Source organism: Triturus cristatus, chromosome 4_1 (assembly GCF_964204655.1).
Source record: "Triturus cristatus chromosome 4_1, aTriCri1.1, whole genome shotgun sequence".
Taxonomy (NCBI): Eukaryota; Metazoa; Chordata; class Amphibia; order Caudata; family Salamandridae; genus Triturus; species Triturus cristatus.
Window position 1 is genome coordinate 484,257,385 of NC_140585.1, and position 23,442 is coordinate 484,280,826.

A 23,442-nucleotide genomic window follows, 5' to 3' on the forward strand; every position below is an offset into this window, starting at 1 on the left:
AGCTAGAGATTGTCCATCCTATCTGTCTCACTCGCCACTATTGTTGCATCTAGTTTAATTAGAATTGATACTGGTTTCACAGGGCAGTTCTGATCCTTACAGCTCAGAATTGTCTAACCCACTTCTGTTTGCTAAATACCACCAGACATTCCTTGTTGGTTTTCTGCAGGACCATGATCTGAGCAGGGGAGTCCTATAGATACTCAATCAACCTAGCCCGTCGCCTATCCATCGTGAGCACATTAACATTCTGTGATATAATTCAGACTGTTGCCACCATTATCAACCTGGGCTGGATCCCGGAGAAGAAAATAGATTTCTGTGGACTTTTTCTTTTTTCCCCTATGCTCCCCACACACCTACACTTGTCCCTCCCTTGAGCACCCTTCCTTGCTTTCTCATGGCTTTTAAAAAAGCCCTTTGAGCAATGGGATTAAAAACAAATGAAGAAAAAAAGTAGTATATTAATCAGACTGACTCGTAATAGTTTCTTTTTTGATAAACAAGTTTTTATTGTTTTTAGCAGTACAACAAAAAGAACGTCTGGCCCTCCAAGTCCCCACCCCGCATCACCTTGCCACCCTCTCCCCAAACCTTCCCCCCCCACCCCAACCCACTCCGCTAAGGTATATTGCCTAACCATTTCCCCCACACCTTCCGGTATTTCTTGGGACAGCCGCGTGCCTGATAGAGAGTCCGCTCCTGCGCCGCACACCAGTCCACCCCGGCGCCCCATTTAGCTACGGTTGGCGGCTGTGGCTGCTTCCATGCCGCTGCAATGTCTCGTTTAGCCACCATCAAGGCCGTCATGAGGAACCGGTGTTCTGAGCGCGTGCCATCCAATCCATCCGTGATGCCCAATAGGGAATGTCTAACGTAATAGTTTCTTACTCTATCCATAAATGCTAACCCTCCTTATCGCCTTAACCAACTTATCTACTTTGCTATGGTCCCTCAAGTGATGCATTTTGTTATTGTGCATCAACTTTAGTGTGGATGGGGATCCCTCAGGCCTACCTTCTTAAACTTCTCTATTCGCTTCCCCAATTCCCACTGTCTAATCAGGGTGGTGCAAGAGAGATCAGACCTAACCTCAAATGTAAACCTGCTTCCTTTCAGAGTTTTCTGCTTCCGGGCTTTGGCCAAGATCTGCTTCTTCACGGAGTATGTCAAAAGAATTCACCAAGATCCTTGTTCCATAAAAGGATCCTGGTGTACCCACTGAATATCTCTAGCAAGAGCCTCCTCAGAGTCTTCAGACCGACATCCTTATTTAAAAAGGGCTATAATGAACCCTGCTGATACCCTCCCCTTCTGGCATCTTCAATACTCTTAGATTGTATCTACTTGCCCTATTTTCTAATGATCTGAGTTTGTCCTGCTCTCTGCCTCTCTTGAGTTTTATCACCCTTATATCTTTCCCATCGGTTAAGGCTGATACTTTCAGTATTGCTACTGTGTACTCAACGGCCTGGGTTCTTTGAGCCAGGGACTCTATTTTTTCCGTCAGCTTTTCACACATACTCTGTATCTCCCTCTGATTTGTTACGGTCAACCCATTTTTAACCTCTGCTGCCGGAGATTGCAACATACTTTCAATATGGTTCTCCCCTAGGGAATGAGGTCCCAATGTTCCAGCCTCTTGAGAAATAGCTTGCGCTGCTCCTTTCATTAAGGGTCCATGGTCTCCACTACCTCCACCTCCCATTTCTTCAGCTATACCCCTTAGTACCCTCCTCATTTTCATCCATCTTGACCAAAGATTTATATCTGTTTTGCCCTGTTTCATCCACCCTCGAGCCTTTAAATGTTAGTTACACACTCCCCCTCACTCTCTGGTTGCTGGGGAGATAGGGTATTTGAATGTCTTGCTTTTTTGATAGGCTCACTCCAGTCTATATTGCCAGTAGTGGTGCTGACCCCCCAACCACTACCCCCCCTCCTCCTTTGAGTGAGGTTTGCTTTTATGCTACCAGCCGAGTTAGTCACAAGCGGAGAATGATCTATTCTGGAAGGCGTGCATGCCAGTTTGCCACCCACTTGTGGGGGCCTAAATTGGATTTTTGTTTTACTTTTTCTCAAGGAGTGCCTGTTAATTTTCCCTGTAGGGCCCACCCCCCTCTCCCAGATAGTCACCCCGTTTCCTACCTTGCTTTTGCCCTTCCACGGCTTTGTGGGGTTTTTCTCTGTTTACTTCAAGCGCCCCCAGCGGTGTCTCTGTAATTTCAATGCCCACACTCTGCTGCATAGCTGAATTCCCCTTGGTATTCATCACTCCTGTGCTGCCGCTTCCGCCCTTCCCCCGGAGGGGAATCATGCCTGCAGCACGGCGACCCTTCTGCACTTCCTTTGCGGCCCTCAGCCAGCGCTCTGCATTGGCTTCTCCTGACCCTGGAGCCCTCGTCATGTTTGCCTGGGTGGGTGTCAGTAGGAGAGTCAGCCTCACGTGTCAGGGCGCCTAGAAAGCAGTCTGCCTAGTTCCCTTCAGCTCTCCCATAACACCCCAATCATGCGACCGGCACTGTAGCCGGCTGCCATATTTTTCCAAGCCGTCATCGTGACTCCCCAATTTTTGTTGGAGAAGAAAGCTTGACAAAGGTCCATGACAATGATGATGTTGTGTACTAAATCTGGTATAATATGGTGGCTAGATTCGATACCACAGGACAATATGAGATTACAAAATTGTTGATTTTTCTCAAATCTTGCACTATCCTGAACTTCACCATTGATTTATGTAATCTCATGATCGGTGAGTTACACAGACTCCTGATTATTCTCTTTCAAAATTCCTTTTCGTAACATGACATTACTTAATGATGTTATTCCTGCTACTATTTCCGGGGTCATGTGATAAGGTGGTGTTCTTGGAAAAATTGTGTTGGGTTTGACTGTGATTCAGAATGGTTCTACACCTTTAATTAGTCCGCTGTCCTTTTCTGTAAGATCCCACACTTCTGGATTTACAGTATCTTTTAAATCTGAGGGCAACTCTTCTATGGTTCTCAACGGGTTAAGCTCTTTTTATTATTATTTATTTTTATTTTTAAGCCAGAAATGTTGAATACAAACAGTCCATAGAAGTAAATTCATAGAAAAAAATACTCCATGCTATACATATAGGAAACTATGATCTGAAGATTGGAGATCACAAAAACAAACACATTTATATCACTAATTAACAATCATCTAAGGAGAAACATAGTCAATGGCATCAGTCAACATGATAGTTTATTTTATTTATTTTTAAATTGTAAATCCCAGCTAAGACCTACCCAGATTTTATCAAATTGTCTCAATGAAGAGGAGTCTCTACATTTAGCCCAGGCCATATCAGACTCTTAGCCATGTCCCATGAGGGCCCACCATTTAAATGCCTTTGGGGGATAGCAGAAATCCATGCCCGGGCTATACATAACCGATACCCCCAATCATACTCTAACTTGGCACCCATCAGTATTTCTTTAGGGGATAGTGAAACTTGGAAACCTAGGCCAGCAGAGAACAGCTTAGTGACCTTGTCCCAAAAATCCAGCAAGGCTGGGCATATAGCAAATATATGCACAATATCAGCAGCTAAAATAAAACATTTTGGGCCGCTGATTTTATCGTTGCATATATTTTCTCCCCATTTGGAAATCCTCTCAGGAGAGTAGTATAAAAGACAAATAGTCTTAAACTGTGGAAATGTAAAATTAATAGAGTGAACCGAGCAATCGACAATCTCTAGTGCCCTCTGAATATCAGAAGCAAGGATATCGGAGGATAAAAGTAAACTCCATTTTGTTGCCAATACCTCACTATCATCAGTAGCATACTGACTGAAGTCCTGATATATTGTACCGATCAATAGTTTCTTATCTAATTTATATAGATGTAGCATTAGTTCTGTACCTTCGGGATATGCCCGATGCTTGCACCCTGACAAAAATTAATCCCACATTTGTAGATACTTATAAAAAAAAATAATGGTTAGGGAGCCCATACATGGCCTGTAAACCGGCAAATGAGCAGTAGCCATTCAGAGCTTACAGCTGCTCAATAGGCTGAACCCCATATAGTGCCAAGGCCCTACCTATAGAAATCCTGAAACACTGCTGGGAAGGGAGAATTATACTATAGCAGTGTTTATTTATTTAAAAAAGCTATTGAGAATTTATTACAAATTTCCTGCCAAATATAAATGGCATACTTCACAATCTTAAACCGGACCTTCTTATAATAATTTGGATCCTCGAGCCGGTAGAAGAAAAGCCTAAACTCAGCCCCAAGCGGGGGGCTGAGCTTGCCGAAGCCGAAGATGGCCGCGCTTTGAGCGAGCTCCGTGCAGCCATCGCTCCTATCCTGAAATTACCCGGCTTCCAAGCCCCATCTCTGACTCCTGACCCACGGCGAGAAGCAGCAGACGATTGCAGCACTGATTGAGCCGGGTTGTGCTCAGCCGGGAGTGACAGTAAACCTGTGACTGGCCGGGGCCTCGGAGCGCATCTGCGGCGCCGTCCTGATTCGGCGCTTCGCCCACCTTCACGAGCCTGGGAGCGGCTGCTGGGACACTGCGCGACCCTCTGCCCGACGTTGGAGCGCCCTCATTAACGGCGACTCTTCATTGCAACCCCATGTCATCCGGAGTGGTCCTCGACGGAGCGAGGGTGCGGAGAGCGGCGATCCTGCTGGGAGGTGAGGCCCGGCGCAGCCATTACTGCCAAGCTGTGCAGTGGCCTTCCCTCGTAAGCAGCGGACCTCCATTTTGCATAGCGATCTCACTGTGGGAACTCTGATTGCTTTTGACCTGAGGGGCGCGGCGGGAGCCCTACTGCTGACCGCGGATTGAATGGATCCTACATGCCTGGATTGCGGAGGTAAGGGGCAGAGGCGGCGCCGGAAAGCGTGCGGTGGTGCTGCCTCGCCTAAGGCTCTGATACTGCTGTCCTTGGTGGCCTGGAGACTGATCTGCTGTGGGCGCCGGTGGCTGTTGGGAAGCGCGCCATAGCTGGCAGGGGCAAGGCCTCTGAACTTTCTGCAAAGATGTGGCTGCCCGTGCTTGGGGCCTCTGCGCCGGTTCACACACTGAGCATTGAAGGCTTTGCCCCTGAATTGAAGAGGTTGCCTGCCGCTGCCTGACCCTGTCTGGGATAGCGTACAAATCCACCGCTCCTGAATTTTTGTGCACTCTGTCCTTGCTCCTAGCGTGGTGTGGTCCCTTGTACTCTGGAGCACATAGGCCATTTGTGCTGGGCTGGTCGTAGCTGCTCATGGAGCACTGCCCTTTCCTGCTATCAGTTCCTTGGGTGATTGTGCGCCTGACCTACACAGGCCAGAGCCCTGCGGTGCGCTGCCCAAGTCTTTCTCGCGCCTTGTTCTCATCGGGGCGACACTGCTCCAACGTAGGGGCAGCCGGTGTGCCGGGGAATCCACTGAGACTGTTAACACGCATGCAGCCGCAGGGAGAGTAGTGGCGCACCCTGCCCGTTAGATTTGAGGAGAAGCGCGGCTGATTGGCATAGTGTGTAATCAACGCTTCTTCACTGACAATTATGGGCAAGGTAGACAAAACCCAGTCGAAGCTGCAATTTGAACAGCGCAAGCCATGACCCAGGGATGTAGAGGGCGCCCCTTCCATGGACGATCGGGAAGATTTGTCTGAGGAGGCTGCAGGAGATCTGAAGCAGATCCTTGCTGCGATGCAAAAAAGCCTACAGAAAAGCCTACTCTATCATAGACGGCAAGATTGATACTCTTGCATATCGAATGGACAGAATGTCTGAACGCCTAGATTAACATGGCGAGCGCATCAACATGACTGAACGGAGAGTCACTGAAGTAGAGGAGGCGCAGACAGAAGTCAACGATGCATAGAAACAATTCGCCAATACGCTAGCTGCCTTGCAGGAGAAAGCAGTGGATTTGGAGGCGAGGTCTAGGAGGAGCAATCTACGCATCGCAGGGCTGCCGGAAACGACCTTCACTGGCAATATGGAATTATTCATTGAAAAGTTGTTGGCCACGCTCCTGGGTCAAGAGATATTCTTAGATATGTTTGTGGTGGAGCGTGCGCACAGGTCCCTGGGCCCCCGGCCTCCACCGGGGGCACCGCCACGGCCAGTTATTGCCAAGCTCCTCAATTACAGGGATAGAGACGCCGCCCTAAAACAAGCTAGAGCTAAAGGTACGCTCCCCTACGAGGGCTCCACGATCTCCCTATTTCTGGACTTTACAGTGAAAGTGCAAGAGGCTAGGCGTCAATTTGCTCTTTGAAACGGCGGTTGCGAGACCAGAATATTGACCACGCTATGCTATACCCTGTCAGATTGAGGGTCAATCTTAACGGACATTCCAGGATTTTCCTCGACCCGAAATCTCTTAAGAAAGCATTGAAAGACCTGCCTAAGACACCCGGGAGCGGTCAGGAATACATGGGACTGGATGAGGCATCTGGTGGGGCTGCAGGTGGCGAGGAATGATGCGGCGCCGGCTGCGCTCCGCTGGTGCACAACTAGCTGCTCTGATTGGTCTTACCTTGTCCCGTCATTCTCTCTCTCCTCTTTTATTCTCCTCTGCTTGGGATCTCGAGTCTGGGTCATGGTTACTGCTCTATATCACTTTGGGCTCCAGCGTACTGCAAGTATCGTTTTGTCTTTCTATGTTGCAAAGAAGGACTGGGCCCTGTCACCTTTTCTGATTGCTCCAATGTTTGGTGGTCACTCTGTGTGTTGGGTGGGGGAAGCTGGACTCCTGCGGCCTTCTGGCCGGTATGGTTATTTTTTAAAATGGAAGCAAATGAGCAGCGATTAATGGCTGCATTGTTGTTTATAATTTGCAACTTTTCTCTTTGTTTTTTTGAGTGCTGAGGGTAACATACACCTCGTGTGTTACTCACTGTCCAGGTTTTGCAGAATAGAGGACCGGGGGAATTTACACACTACTCTGCTCCACATAACCTATATACCAGAATAGATTACTGGTTTGTCTCCAGTCTCCTTTCCGCAGCTATCCCCAGTTGCGAACTTCACCCACGCTCATACTCAGACCATTCCCAAGTTCAGTTATGGCTCGAGACGCCGTCTAAACGACCAGCACCCTTTACCTGGCGGTTCCCGCCTTACACCTTGCTCGATCACGTGTTCAGGGCAGAATTAGCAGAATCCATCAAGGTTTTCTTTGACACTAATATTGGCTCAGTTCCGCTATTCTTCTCGACATGGGAAGCTTTCAAAGTGTACATAAGGGGGATTGCTATGTAAGTATTCACAAGTGCTCCGGTCTATCAGGAATCAACCGATAACCCTGGAAAAGAAACTTGCTACTCTCGAACGAGAGGTCCAGGAGGGGGGGACGCCGAGCGGGCGACAGCAGAATTAAGAGACACATTAGCAGATTATCACGAAACTGCGGACAGTTTACATTTTTTTGGGCATATATGCCATTGCCAAATCGTACTGGGAGCCCAGACGCCACACTTACGGCAATCCTGAAGGGTAAACGGGAGACATCTGGAGTCACAGAAATCCGTACTGACACTGGCGAGCTCACACAGGATGCCGAAGCCATCACTAATAGGTTTAGGGATTATTATTCCGACCTATATCAGTCCCGCCGACCTAGAGGAGGTGACGGAGCGGTACACTACCTGAAATACATCAAGCTTCCTTGGCTGGAAGACGGGCACAGGGAGTACTTGATGAGACCACTCGAGGCCTGGGAAATCCATGAGGCGCTTAAATCTATGAGAGCTGGGAGCGCTCCCGGGCAAGATGGCCTCACTGTAGCTTTTTCAAAGGAGTTCAGGGATCTCCTAGTCCCTCACTTGATTATTATGTAATCTGTTTATTGGCATTTTGTTAATATAGACATAGCACATAGTACACATGAATTACCTTACAGGCAATGAGGCAGCTACTCTGATGATACGCCACCAGTCATGAGCACGGTAAACAACAGGATCAAGCGCCGCACCCGTGTGCCCAGCAAGATGAATCCTGTGGGTCTCCGGACCAACACCCTTATCTAAACAGTTCTATGAAACAATAAAAAGAAAAAGGGCAAAACAACAAAGGCCCCAGCACAACAGCAGCAGCAGGTTCGGTCGTTTACCATGTGATCCCCAAGGTTCCTCCCCCGACCCAACCCCCCCCCCCCCCCCCCCACCCCCCCCCCACCAACTCCCCACCCCCGGTACAAACAGTTCCATTAATGGCAATTTTCAGTGTCCTCACACCCCCCCCCGATTCAGCAAGGACCTCCGCGACATTCCCCATGTTGGACCCCCTGTCCTCACCTCCGCTCCCCCCCTCCTCAGGGAGGGCCTCCACAGCGCGTGTCCCACAGAGACCCAGAGCGTCCCCATCCAGCTGCATCAGGATCTGCAAATGTGTGCCCCACTGGTTTGCGCCTGAGGCCCAGCGTTTCCTCCCGCAAAAGGGCCGTACCCTCCGCCCCCACCCACACCAGCAGGGAACTCTGCCATGCTTGCGCTCGGGGGGGATGGGTTCAGCTGCCTTCCAGCGCTTGGTGAGCAACCACTTCGCCACCACCAAACCCAGGTCGAAGAAGTGACAGGCAACCTTCGTGGGGGGGTTCTACGAAATAGGTGCAGCAAGCAAGCCGGCCACTCCCGCGGCACCAGTGGGCCGGCGCATTTACTTAGCGCTCCATGCACCGTCCGCCAATACGATTCTAGCGCCGGACAGCTCCACAACATGTGTACCAGCCCAGCATCCAGAGCCTTGCAGCCTGCATCCGCGCGATGGAAATATCGATTTATAGAGTCTGGGGTGAGATATGCTCTGTGTAGTATAAAATATTGAATTTGGCCAAACCGCATGTTTCGGGGAACCCGTGTCGGCCCCCGTAGCGCATTACTCCATTCCTTGTCAGCCATGGGGCGATCCAAGTCCGCTTCCCATTTATGGCGCAATGGAGACAGGTCAGCCGCCACCTGTGTACGCAGGGAGGCCGCGAACCAACGGATCATGTGGCTCCCCCGTCCCATGACATGTAGGTATTGCATCATGAGGTGCTGTGCCGGTTCCTCCTGAAGAGCTCCCCACCGGCTTGTCAATGTCGTTATCAGCGAGCGGTGACGGAGAAATTGGCCGACTGGTAACCCCGTCTCCTCCGCCAATTGGGCGAATGGGATAAGCGCACCATCGCGGTAGAGGTCCCCCAATGTGCACCGCATGCCATTCCGTAAGGTCCGCCGAGCGTAGTATCCTCCGCCCGCTAGGGGAACCCTAAATCGGCATGGCGGGGGCGTAAGGGACACTCGACCGGGTCAAGTAAAGGGCACGCCGATAGCATTTGTAGGCCACTGCCACAAGGAGTGGACCCAGCTTGACCACTCTGGCCGTCGGGTGGAACGACGCAATGATATCCGCCAGTGGGAGGGGTGGCTCCGCGGATGCCGTATCGTCCCTCTCCCTATCGGCCAACCACCTGGCCACCCACTGCAGCTGCGCTGCTAGGTAATAGTGCGCAAAGCACGGCATCGCGAGTCCCCCTTGACCTGTAGGAAGGTATAACTTAGATAGCGCCACTCTGTGGCGCGCGGTACCCCACACAAAGTCCCGGAGTGAGCGCTCCAGGGTGGCAAAAAAGGATGCCGGGATGTAGATCGGCAGATTAGCAAAATAGTAGAGGAGCCTGGGTAGAGCCACCATTTTGACTAAGGCAATGCGCCCTGTGACCGCGAGAGGGAGGGTACCCCAGAAACGCATCTGGGCCCTGACCGCCGTTACCGCCCTGCCCAGATTGCCCTCCACCAGGTCAGCCGGTTGCCTGTACACCTGGATGCCCAGGTAGCGGAAGGTGTCCGGCTGACAGGCACACCCCCCAGATGATACTGGGGATCCAGAGCATCGGCGCGGAACGGGTAAAGGCACGTTGGCCGCGTTCACCCGCAAACCGGAGAGCGCAGCAAAGTCCGTTAGGACTCGCTCCAGGTCCCCGGAGATGTGCGGCCCATCTTTAATGAAGACCAGGAGGTCATCCGCATATAAGGAGACCTGGTGCGTTGCGTCGTCCATGGGGATGCCGTCCGTCAAAACCTTCCGCAGAGTGGCCGCTAAAGGCTCTATGGCAAGCGCAAAAAGGAGAGGCGAGAGAGGGCACCCTTGCCTGGTACCACGGCCAACTGGAATGGCATCCGAAATGTATGGGCCGGTTCGCACCCGAACCACAGGGTTCTTGTAAAGAAGCGCCACCATTTGGAGGAACCCGAGGCCTAGGCCATAGTGCGACAACACTGTCACCAGATACCCCCATTCAAGGCAGTCGAAGGCCTTTTCGAGGTCCAATACTAAACAGCCTGCCCGTGGCCAATGCCGTGCGCGGCAACGCGGAAGAACCGACGGAGGTTAAGCGAGGTGCTGCGCTTTGGCACAAACCCATTTTGGTCCTTGTGCACCAGAACAGGTACAGTGGGGGCCAGCCGCTCCGCCAGGACTTTGGCCAGAATTTTATAATCGGTGTTGAGGGGGTGGTAGGACCCCAGGTTGGTAGGGTCACGTCCTGGCTTGGGTAAAGAGATCAGGTAGGCCTCCCTCATTGAGGCAGGCAGGGTAGCCTCCTCAAGGGCTGTGAGATATAAAGCGTGTAGTCTAGGCACCAGGGACTCCCGATATGCCTTATAATACTCCGCCGGGAGACCATCCGGGCCAGGCGCGTTGCCAGAAGCCAGTGAGGCCACCGCTTCCCCTATCTCCTCCATCGTGAGGGGACCTTCTAATGTTTCCTGGTGGGCACCCGGAATCGTGGGCAGGCAGGCGGCCTCTAGAAACTGATCCATATCCTGTGCCTGTCTGCGCCCCGTTGAAGTGTATAGGGCCGTGTAATGCGCTGTCAGTATCTGATGGATCTCCTGTTGCGTATGCACCAGCATCCCATCCGATCCCCGGATAGAGGCTATTGGTGCGTAGCCCGACTCTTGCCTAATCAACCAGGCCAGCAACCGCCCCGCTCTGTCAGACGTAGCATGGACCCGAGCCGAATGTGCGGCGTAGTTGTGGCACTGCAATCTCTCCAGCAGCTCAGCGTGTTGCGCCCGGAGCCGCGCCAAGCGGGCCGAGTCCCGACTCCCTCCCTCACCATGGCGTTCACACGACAATAGCCGCGGTTCCAAAGCGGTAAGCAGCAACGTGAGTTGCTTACGAATATTCCCTGTCGCCCCTAGGCAATGTCCCCGCATTGAGGATTTGTGTGCGTCCCATTCCGTCAGCACACTCCCGGCCGTACCCTCGTTGAGATCAAAGAACTGCTCAACCGCTGTGCCGAGCGAGGCACGAAACTCCGCATCCTCAAGAGCGGCCGGCTGCAGTCGCCACGTGGGAATGGGGGGCCTCCTCAAATCCAAACAGAGGCGCAGCCGAAGAGGGTTGTGGTCCGAGTGGGTCCGGCCCAGGTATTCTGCCTGAGCGATCAGCGGGTCCAGCGAAGAAGAGCCCACCACCCTGTCAAGGCAGACGTGAAGGTCGTGTACCGCCGAATAATATGAATAAAGTTGATCAGTGGGGTGTAAAGTACGCCATACATCATGCAAGGCCCATCGCGACAACCAGTCGGTAAGGCTCCTCGAGTTCGAGACTGCCTGTGTGCTACGGAGAGGCGGGTAGGACCTGTCAAGGTGCGTGTCTAGTACTGCGTTAAAGTCCCCACCCAGTAACCAGGAAAGACCCACATACGGGGTTAAGGCCACCGAAAGTTGATCTAGAAACGACAGCTGGTCGACGTTCGGGGCATAGATGGATCCCAGAAGCATAGAGTGCCCGTTGAGCCTCCCACGAACCAGTGTGTAGCGCCCAGCAGGATCGATCACTACTTCGGAGCATGTAAAGGGTGTACCCGCCCGCACCCAAAACAACGTACCCCGGGCATGAGCAGAATATGTGGTCCCAAAAAGTTGCCCCCTCCAACGAGCACGCAATTTATCCAATTCTGGCCGTGTCATATGTGTCTCCTGGAGAAGGGCTACTGCCACCCCATGTCGTTGCAAGTAGGCAAAAACAGAGTATCGGCCGGCCGGCGAGTGCATGCCTCTAGTGTTCCATGTGACTATCTCAGTGTCAGCCATCAGTGTTGAGTGAGGACAACTCTGGGCCCACGGCCGGGAGTGGGCCAGCCAGGGGGCGAAAGGGGACCAAAATCACAATTGCCCAGACCGCCTGCTGCAATAACATGGTGCACAAAAGAACTACAGAACACTTCTGAGTGCAGATAAGCAAAGTTAAGAGTAAAATTAACAAAAGGAATTCCATGACTGCAAGGGCAAACCCCAGTACGGGCATTCGTCCAAACGTGTAAACTCAATCGCCTGTGAACTACCAGGCCAGATGTATGCTAGTGGGTGCCAAAGGGCAATACTGTTGGTCCCGGTTTTCAAGAGCCCAGTGTTACCCCCGTCTAAGCCTCGTGTGCCCACAGAGTTACCAGCCGTATCAATCACTCCCCAGAGTAGTGTGTGTGGGCATCGCCATCACCCCGCACCCCGCGTGTAAGGGATCCCACACTGTCCCTCCAGCCCCCGTGTCAACAGTGGCACCCCAACCAGCCCGTTCGTGCTAGCAGAAAGAGCCACAGTGCCGCAAACAAGGAGGCAGCAAGGTCAGTGACCCCCCCCCAAGAGCAGTCCGCAGCACTCAATCCACCACCGCACTGTGCAATCAGACAAGAGTTCACCCCATAAGGTCGGCCGTCTGAGGCGTCACCACTGGTAACACTTGGTCCTCCGAAAGCATGATGGACGGAGAGGATGATCGATCAGTCTCAGTGTCACTATGCGCGCGGATCACCACGAACCCCTTGACTGCTCACAGATCCCAGGGTGGCCACCGCCTCAAGAGCCTCCAGCCATTCCATTCGTATCCTCTCCGGGCTCGGGGCTGCGGGAGGACTCTGCCCCGCTCCACCGCGTCGGTCCCTCTGCCTCAGTCGTCTCAGCCGTTTCTCCCATCGCCCCACGAGGCCCGGGTCCGAGGGCCCGGGGCCACCATGCTGACCCGTCTCCTCCAGCCAGTCCCAGACATCAGACGGGGCGTCGAAAAAACGTGTCCCGTCCTTCGTGACCACTCTGAGGCGCGAAGGGAACAGCAGCGAATATGGGATCTGCAATTCACGGAGCCGGCGCTTCACCTCCAGATAGTTACTCCTCCGCCTCTGAACTGTCGCAGTATAGTCCGGAAACAGCATCACTGCGCCACCCCCTACCGTCAGGGCACCCATTTTCCTCGTTTCCCGGAGGATCACGTCCCTGTCATGGTAGTTGAGGAGTCGAAACAGGAAGGGACGCGGCCGTGCCCCGGGGACAGGTCTCCGCATCGGCACTCTATGCGCCCGCTCCACCACAAACTGTGGAGAGAGCACCCCCGGGGGGAGTATGTCCCGCAACCATCCTTCAACGAACTGCTCCGGTTGCCGTCCCTCCTCGCCTTCCAATAGACCCACTACGCGTATGTTCTGGCGCCGAGAGCGGCCCTCTGCATCCTCTGCACGGTCTTCTAGGGTATTAACGCGGTCCAGTAGGTCCTGTAAAGTTGCGGAGTGGCTGCGCACTATCGGCTGGACATCCTGCAGCGCCTGACCTTGACTGGCAACAGTGTCCGCCAGTTTACTGTGGTCAGCGTGGAGTAAAGTGAAATCAACCGTGACTTTGTCGATCCGGGATTCCAATGAGGCTCTGGTTTGTTCTAGGGTGTTGCCCAGTCGGTCTACTGCCGCCAGCATGGCATCCATCTTGGCTTCCAGAGTCGACGCAGGCGGCACAGCAGGCCCAGCAGAGCGTCCCGGCGCCGAGTCAGGGCCCTCCGCCGGCCCTCATTTTGCTTATTCCGAAGCCGCCCCATGGCCAGTTGCTGCGCTTACGGCATTCGGAAGGTCCAATGGCGTGTCGTGATCAGATGGGACCCCGGACACCACTAGACGCTGGCAGCAAGGAGCCAAGTCCCGTCACCATGAGTGGGGGCCCCCCCTGCAGTCGGACAAACGCCGAGGAGTGGGGCGCAAGGCAGCCTCGCCGGCGGGGGGAGTTCGTCGCGGTCCGCGGTTCAACTGGCAGCCGGTTCTGGGATCATGTCCAAACCCCAATCCTCACACCGTCGAGTTCACGATGGCCGGGCCACCACAGCGCGCCCAACAGTGGGCAAGCGACCAGCCACCTCAGCTCCGCATGTTGGGACGGTCCGTCCGGTTATTCCTATGGCGTCACACTGACGAAATAAACGAATGTTCTACTCAATTGAAAGTCAATGCAACTTAATTGAAATCTAAAAAGGTATCCATACCTAATCACCAGTGCCCTGGGGACACACCCTTACTTTCAGGGTTTGCTACCAAGGATTATTCTCGATGCACTTCCATTCAGAGAAGTGACACCCAGGAGCATGGAATAAATCTCATAGATTATATCACAACATTCAAATACACTCAGCTGTGCACGCGCTAAATACATTGGTCACACTCAGGGCCACCTCATGCTCCCCGGGGTCACCCCCACCGTCTCAGCGGTCCCCCTCACTTCTGAGGGCAGAATCCAGGTGCTCACCGGGTCCTCGCGCACCAAAGCACAGCCAGAATGGGGCCTCTCGCCAGCTCACTCACCGGGCCATCGGGCGCTGCAGGGTCTCACGCCTGTCCCCATCGTCTCCACCTGTAATGGCCGCCGCCACCATCCACCGCGGCAAGCGCCTCCAGCCTCAGCGCTCCCAGACAGGCAGGGCCACTATACAGTCGGTCATCAGCCCCTCCGGGCCCCGCCGTCGCGTGGGAGAGTGGGAGCTCCCCCGCGAGCCGTCAGCCAGCCAGCCGCCGATCACCAGCTCGTTGCGCGGCCCAGCCCCCTCGTGGCAGGCCGCGGTGCAGGGTGGTTGCTGCGGCCGGGCGCCGCCTCCAGCGCGTCCCGCACCTCCCGCCGGGCAAGTCGTCAGGGCGGCGGTGCTCAGCCGGAGGTAGTCTCCGCTCTCAGATTGGGCCCCACAGGGCCGCCGGGACCTCACAGGTGGAAGCAGGCAGCATCGGCAGTCCCGGGGCACATCCCGGCCAGGAGAAACAACAGAGAACGGCTCTGTATCACGGGAGCCTCACATGAACGCAGCCATCTTGGCCGCGTGCCCTCTAGCGCCCGTCCCTCACTTGATGTCATTATTTGAAGAGATGGGAGAGAGTGGGATGATGCCACCATCGATGCGGGAGACCATGTTGGTCACCCTTCCAAAACCAGGCAAGCCTCTGGATGAGTGCTAATCGTATAGACCGCTTTCTTTATTGAACGTGGATACTAAACATTTTGCTAAAGTACTCGCCATTCGCTTGGCTCCGTTAGTACCAACTCTGGTCCGCCCCGAACAAGCTGGCTTTGTTCTGGGTTGCACCCTCAATCATCGCACAGTTTTTGGGACTATCCAGCATACTAATCCTGAAGTCAAAGCAGCTGCATATTTTTAGACACCGAGATGGCTTTCGACTCGGTCGAGTGGGATTTTATGATGACGAAGTCTAACCTCTCCCCAGTTTTGAGAGAGGTGGTGTGTTATGGCGAGTTCTCTGGTCTCCATATCAACTGGGCGAAGTCCGTTATTTTCCCTCCCACGCCTGCTTTGGATCCCATCGAGTTAGATTTTCCGTTGCAGTGGACTACCGACTCAGTGCGTTACCTGGGTATACAGGTTCACACTAACTCCGAAGTGGTGTTCAATGATAACTATGTTAGGGCTGTGGCCAGACTTGAGGACAACATCTGCAGGTGGATACGCTTACCTTGATCTCTCATGGGCGAATCTCTTTGAGGAAAGTGGTAGTCCTTCCTCGGTTTCTATTCCTGTTCTGCAACATACCGATTATACTCCCTCTCCCCCGCGCCCCACCCACTTTTTTCAAGCAACTTAAGTCACTACTGATTCAGCTTGCCTGGGCCGGTAAGCAACAATGGGTCCGGTGGGAGATTTTAACGCTACCTTACTCTATGGGAGGTCTGGGTGCCCCGGATTTAGAATTTAACTACTATGCAGCTCAATGTATGCCTGCCTTTTATTGGCTGCTTCAGCAAGCCCCTCCGCCTCATTTGCACATAGAGAGGGTTGCGGCCGCGCCATCTTCACTGGCTTCGTTCCTGTTCAAGCGACCCTCGCAGACCCTCGGTCTGTTGGATTCTATTAATACTACTATGCATGCTACTATACATGCTTGGTCAAACATCTTGAAGAAGCAGGCTGCGACAATATTATATTCACCTTTAGCCCCTACTGAATTGTGTGCTTGTCTGCCGATCCTCCTTGAACCCGAGGCGCAACGCGCAATTACAGCACTCGACATTACACGTATTGGCGACTTATTGGTGGACGGCGTCGGGCGGGAGTGGGAAGACATTGCCTCGGATGGGCGTGAGGTCACCCCTCTGACTATATTTCACTATTATCGAGTGCGGCATGCTCTTCGCAGTACTCTGGGTGACAAACTATCTGAGCCTCCGGAAGTGGCGCCTTTTACTCTTATGCTAAGAGTAGAATCCCCCTGTAAGGTGGTTTCAAACATTTATTCTCTAACTCAGGACTATCGGAGGCACCACTTCACCAAAGCCAGACGTGACTGGCAGACTGGTTTAGATAGAGTACTAGATGACGCCACATGGTGCTACTGTTGAGAGGCCACACAGCGTATCTCCCTGAAGGGCCAGCACCGCCTCATACATTTTAAGTTTATCAATAGAGTGTATTACACACCGCTCCGGCTTCACAAATATGGGCTTCGTGATTCTGCGAGGTGTGAGAGATATGGTCTTGACCCCGCAGGGCTCTTTCACATGGCTTGGTTGTGCCCTGAGGTAGCCAATTATTGGTTAGTCATCTTCCTGAAATTTTGTGATATTACTGGTGAGACCCTAGACCTGGACCCGCTGCTTGGCTATTCCAAACACATTCGCAAAAACATTAGGTGGTTAGTAGACATGGGGCTACTGCTGGCCAAGCGGGTGGTGGCGATGCATTGGGCCAGAGGTCCCCCCCAACCATTGTGCAATGGTTCCGAGATATGTTATATTGCAATACGCAAACCGAATTATACAGTGAACTGCTCTCTCCCCGAAACCGTCCTAAGAATTTCTAGAGTCTATATCGAGAATATCTGGCTAATAAGACATAATTGGTTTTTGGTAGCTCCTTCCTCTCTCTTCCCGAATGGGCTTGGCGGGGGGGCGGCGGGGATACTCTGTTGGTTATCCTGGTGGGCATTGTTTCTGTGTTACGGCTCGGGGTATTGCACCAAAGGACAGTCTTCGTGGTACCCTCTGAGGACCTGTCTATACACATTGTTTCCCCACTGTGTTCGCAATGCATATTAATGTTGATTGTGATTGTCTCCCAGTATTGGTCATCACCCCTTACTGTAAAGTCCTTCGATACTGTACACTCCACATGGAAGATCTTTGGATCAAGCATGTATGTATACTGTGATTGTTTAGTTTTCATGATTTCTTTCATTTAGTTAAAATTGATATTATTTGTATTGTTTTATTCACTTGCGAAATTTAATAAAGAAATTTTTTTTAAAAAAAACTCAGCCCCAAGCGCTAGCTGATAGCAGAAAGCTGCTGTATCTGGGTCAGCCGGGATTAATAAACTAAGCAGGCACCCTGCGAACGCCACCCAAAAATATAACCTCAAATCAGTGAGTTGAAGCCCCTTCTGTTTAAATAGAAGCTTAATAAGTCGAATTTCTCATGTTGTCCACTTATACCCCACAAGTAACACTTCCAATAGCTCCTTCAACCGTCTAAAAAGGAATCTGGACTCGTAATGGGATCGCCATAAACGAATAAAGAAGGTTTGGAAGAATAATCATCTTAATGATATTACGTTGTCCAATAAGACAGAGTTAGAATTTACTCCATGATTTCATCATAGTAGTAACTGATAATAAAGGCTCATAATTCAATTTAATTATGTCCCTAACCACCAAGCCTGCTTCAACCCCAAGATATATGGCAGTCAAGGTTACCCCAGAGATTTGGACATCTGATTTATAATTTAATAAAAACCTGTGTTTTTAAGATGTTAAGTTTGTACCCTGAAAATCTCCCATAATCGGCGGCCTCATTGACAACCTGTCGCAGTGCTACTTGCGGCCTTTGCATTAAAACCGGAAGATCGTCTGCATATGCAGTAAGTTTGAGTTCATTCCCTGGATGCCCATATTCATATGCAAGGATTGTAAATATGACTCCATGCACAGTGCGAACAAGATGAGAGACAGCGGACACCCCTGTCTGGTCCCGTGATATAGCTGAAATGCATTTGAATACCTCCCTGAATACTCCACCCTAGCCCGTGAAGTCATATTTAGTATTTTGACCAACTGAATAAATTTAAAGCCCTTCTCCACGTCTAATAAAATCATGCACATTCTAATGTTGGATTCCGATGCGACATTAAATGGCGCAATTGCTTTTAGTGTGACTTGTAGTGTCCCTTCCTGGAACAAACCCATGCTGCTGTTGGTAAACTAGCACCGAAAATACTGTGGCAAGGCGCATAGCTAAAATCTTGTCAAACCACTTGGCGTCTGAGTTTATCAGCGAGATGGGTCGATAAGACCCCATGTCCTCCGAGGGCTTGCCTTTCTTCAGGAATACCATAATGTTTGTCATATTCCAAGAATGTGGAACTCACCCCCTCATAAATATATGGAATTAACTTTAGAAATTCACTGGCTATTAAGTCTTTAAAAACCTTATAAAACTCTCAAGGGAATTCTGTCCTTGGCCGCAGCCTTACCTGAAAGGAGAGCCTCCAAGGCAGCTCCCATCTCTCCAAAGGAGAACTTAACCTGTAGCACCATGGCCTTGTCTTCCCTCAAAGGGGGCATCCGTCACCGCTGAACTTACTCAATAAATCAAGATTTATTCAATACTTGGGACTGATAGTATAGTTCTTGGTAAAACAAAGCAAACTGCTCCATAATAGTTTTAGGGTTCACATGAACCCTATCATCCAAGACTTTAATAGAATTAATAATACTTTTAGACTGTCTATCTCCATATTCATATTGCAGAGTTTTGTTAATTGCTGCTATGTGTTCTTTAAGACCTCGCCCAAGTAAAGATCGCATTTCAGTCCGTTGGAGAAAGATGGCCTGATCACCCTCCCCACCTTGAACAGTTTTTAGGGCATGCAAGATTTTAAGCTGAAGAATATGTTGTATCAGTAAACTGGCATCCTCCAAAGCAGTTCTATTTTGTTTCATAATGTACTGCAATTTAGTACCCCAAACATATGCCATCATTGCATCCCAGACTGATGGGGGCACTGCTGTGCCTGTATTAGAGAGGAAGAATTCCCTTAATAGGCCTGTAACATACCTTCCATCTTTGCCATTGGATAGAAGATGACTAGGGAATGAAAACGGAGCGACTAGCTCTAGCTTCCGTAAGACAGAATGTAAATACAATTGGATTGTGCTCACACAATCCTGGGACAAACCTCTATTTCCGCACTTACTTAAAGAGGCCTATTGACATGAACCATATTGATCCTGGAATTGTGTTTGTGTGGGCATGAATAGAAAGTATACCCACGATTAGTAGGATAAACTATCCTCCATGTATCACATAGTCCATGTAACCAGATCAAGTCAGAAATTGAAGCCCTGGTTCTGAGCCAAAGTGGGGTAGTATTGCGGTTAGTGGAGTCAATACTGTAGTTCAATACACAATTAAAATCCCCCATTATAATCAGTTCACCTGCCTAATCTAGCAACTCCAATGAAAGCCTGTCGAAGATCTCCAGGTCATCAACATTTGGCCCATAAACTGCACAAATAACACATTTCCGGTAATATAATTACTCCAACTGTGCTATTGCACATCTCCCCCTGGATTCTGCTGCAGTTTTTAAGACCTTATATTTTAAATTCTTCACAAATAAGATGCCCACCCCATGAATGGAAACAGATTGTGATGTACAAATAATTGTATCATAGCCCAGTGACCTAAATAGTCATCGATGCTTATATGCATAAAGAGTCCGTTAGCGTTACCAGTAAGGGTCTATACATCCCAATTTCTGCCTGTACCCACTGTCACTTACTTTGTGAATTTAAGCCAGAAACATTCCAGATCATAGATTGTATCCAAGCCATGATCATATAAAATTAAACCAGGAAGCTCCCTCCTTCCCCCACTGTGGACCATATTTTCTGAGAGATTTAAAAAAAAGAATACAGATACCTTTGAAGAGTTATGAACATTCCGACTTATTTTGCTCAACCCCCTACTGCCACCCTACACACCAGACAATGTTCTCTACTTAAAGAGACTGTCTGTTGTGCCTACCCCACCCACCTCATACCCTGACCCGCAACTAACCCCCATGTCCTGTGGAAAAGATCATTCCAACCCACTGAGCTGTCGGTGGATTGAAAGCCCTGGTGAGAGCAACACCCTCCACTCCTTGATTTCCCCCCCCCCCCCCCCCCCCCTTGTCCATCAATCACCAAACCAAGAGAGCATATAAACCAGTAAGCAAACTGTACTACTAAAAAACAAGAAAGAAATCTCTAGAATAGAATAAAAACAACGGAATCGCATCAAGGGAAAGAACAGAAGAGATGTTCTAAAAGCTACATCACAAACAACCATAGGCTATAGGTTAAAGTCGTAGAACCCCTCGTATGGCTCATAGTCTGTGAAGCATCTGTCTCTGAATAGCCCTCCTGAATCCGCCAATCCTTAATAATCTTAAACAGGGCTGGTTTCTGCAAGGAAACTTGGGCCCCAACAGCTTTTAAGGGGTCAATAATTTGCTGCAGTGTTCTATCCTCCACATGGGGGCATGGGGGACTCCTATCCTTCATCACCACTTTCTCCTCGCCACAACAGAATGGTTTCTCCTCCCACCTTTGTCCTCGCACCTCCTGGTTCATTTAGAATGTTGGTGTTGGGGAAGTTCTATGCGAGGCTCCTGCGTGAGTCTGACTGAGAGACATTAGGCTGACATCTGTGGCTGAGGCCTTCGCTGTTTTGTTCTCACAATTTAAAGCCTCCTTTGTTCTACTTAGGTCTCCTGGGGTTGAAGCATCTAGATGCACCACAAAGCTTCCATTGTCGATCCATAGTAGACTTGCAAAGATCTGAGGGAGCTATAATCGGCATTACATCCACTGAGATGGGTCTATTAGGGCATGCCTTAAGAGAGATTGCCTACCCGAGGAGAAAGTTCTCGACATAGATTAGGATAGTACAAGCCTGTGCTGGCTTAGTTACCTAGATTGCGATTAAGAGGTGGGCTCGCTGAATTTGTGAGTACCAGTCCCAATCGATCAAATCTGGAAAAGCTTTTGCAAACAGTTGCACAATGTATTGGTGAGGGTCTGCCCCCTCCTTCCCCTCTGATATTCCAAGTACCTTAAGATCGTTTCTCCTCTAGCAATTCTCCATATCTTCAATCTTAGTTTGTAGATGCTCCAACTGACTGCTATAATTCCCACAGTTTGTCTACCCTTGACTGACCATAATGCAACTGCACTTCAAAACTCTGGACTTGGAGAAGCTGTAAAATTGCAATGAGATGCGTTTCTTAAGACGGTTCTTAAAAGTTATCCTCTATACAGGCTTCCGTAGGTGGCAATGGGGTGGACCAGTCTGAGGGTATACCACATGATAAGTCCAAAGTTGATTGAAGGTGCAGGTTTGAGCCATTAAGGGGAGAATGCTTTTCTGAATGTTGTTTACCTGCAGCTGCTCCAGTCTGAACTGCTGATGGATAGGAACTAAGTGCCCTCACCTCTCCCTTTGAGGTGACCCACTTCCGCTGTGGACTGCTCTTAACACCAGAGTCTCCTATCTTTCCTGGTTGCCGCAGCTTCAGACGTTTACCAGGCTGGTGTGGTCTGAACCGCTCTGATAACTTCCTCTTAATATTACCCACCCGTCCTGAGAAAGCTGGGCAGCCTCCGCCTGACCGCACGGTTTATTCCTGCCAAGATTACTCTCTGAATGAGAGCCAGAAATGTAAGAAACCAGAGGGGGCTGAGCCCCAGATAACTGCCTATCGAGGTCATCTGCCTTTTGTGTGATCGGCCAGGCATTAGATTTAAGCAGACCCACATTAGGGTCCCAATTTGTAGCCCCTGCAGCCCCCACCTGCTCCCCCAAAGTATCTGATACAGTACTCACTGTTTTTGTGCTGCCTTCCAGAGCCCGCTTAACTGCCAGATGGGAGAGCTCATCTCTTTTGGAGGAAGGCGTAACCGGCAGATCGCTATGACGTCTTGGGTCGATGCTGGGGGCTGCTAGAGGGATGCACACCAGGCAGACCTGCCAAATCGCTAACAGGGTGATCACTATCTGATACAGAGTCCAAAGGGGATGGGGAGGCCACTATACCCCCTCCGGTCAGAGCAGCTGCCATTAGTGCCTCTACCAATGGAGACCCTTCACTTTACTGCACCAGATTAAAGCAGTTTCGGGATAGGGTGCCGAACCTGGAATTTTGCAAGAGAGGAATCGATTGCTTGTGGGCTGACCTCGCCCTCCTCATTGAGTTGCTGCTCCTGACACTGCTCCTGGGTATCTACATTACGTCCCTTTACTGCTCTGCAGATCCCCAGTCCCCCGCAGAGTGTACTCACTCATTGTGACAGCGTGTATGGGCAACCGCTGCTAACCCACTGTTGAAAGTGAAGTGCCGCAAGTCCGTGTGGCCTGCCGGTGAACCTCCACACACCCCGTAGCCTCCTGCTGTGAAGCTGCAGCAATATCCAAAGCGTCCCAAGCTGTAGGTGCTGCGCGCGGCTGATTCTGGTACGACATCTCCTTCTCAGCTGGTATTGGTTGCCTCTAACTCGGAAATCCAGTTGTGAGCATTGTGGTCAGAGACATGGGAGAGTTATGCGCTCTGTGACTGAATCAACCCTCCATCTTTCTTCTGTCTCTTAACGGGCAAAGCTCTACAGTATTTTTTTGTTTTAGGTTGAATTCTATCTACTCATCTGGTGTCTGAAGCTCAACACCCTGTGGAGTACAATGCATTGTACAATTTACTTGCACAATAAATCTCGTCCTAGAAATTTACAGGACTTGAATCACACACGACAAACTGATGATTCTCTTCGAATGACCCTATCTTCATAGGCACTTTACTTGAATAGGATTTGTAACTTGCTGGTTTATGACTCTTACAACTTGGATCTTCTGTACCGAGAGGGGAAGGTCTGAGACTTCCGCTGTTCTAACAGTGGAACGGGTAGCACCGGTGTCGATGAGAAATTACACATGATCGCCATATACTTCACCTTCTACAAATGGTCCAATCTGGTCTGCCTCGAAGACTGCGCAAAGCAGCAATCTGCGTCCCCCTTAGGCACCATCATTTTGACAAACTTGTATCAAAGTACGTATTCTCAATCATAGAGAACTACTGATGTGCATTCTGGCCCCGAGTCTGAAATGTATTCCTGTTTACTCTG

At 50.7% G+C, this 23,442-nt stretch overlaps 1 protein-coding gene across 17 annotated transcripts in view; it reads left to right on the forward strand.

Annotated features, from left to right (window-relative positions):
- PLEKHA5 (pleckstrin homology domain containing A5) overlaps positions 1–23,442 on the forward strand; it is a 1,155,627-nt gene that overhangs the window by 1,005,805 nt on the left and 126,380 nt on the right. The gene's annotated exons all lie outside the window — the stretch shown is intronic.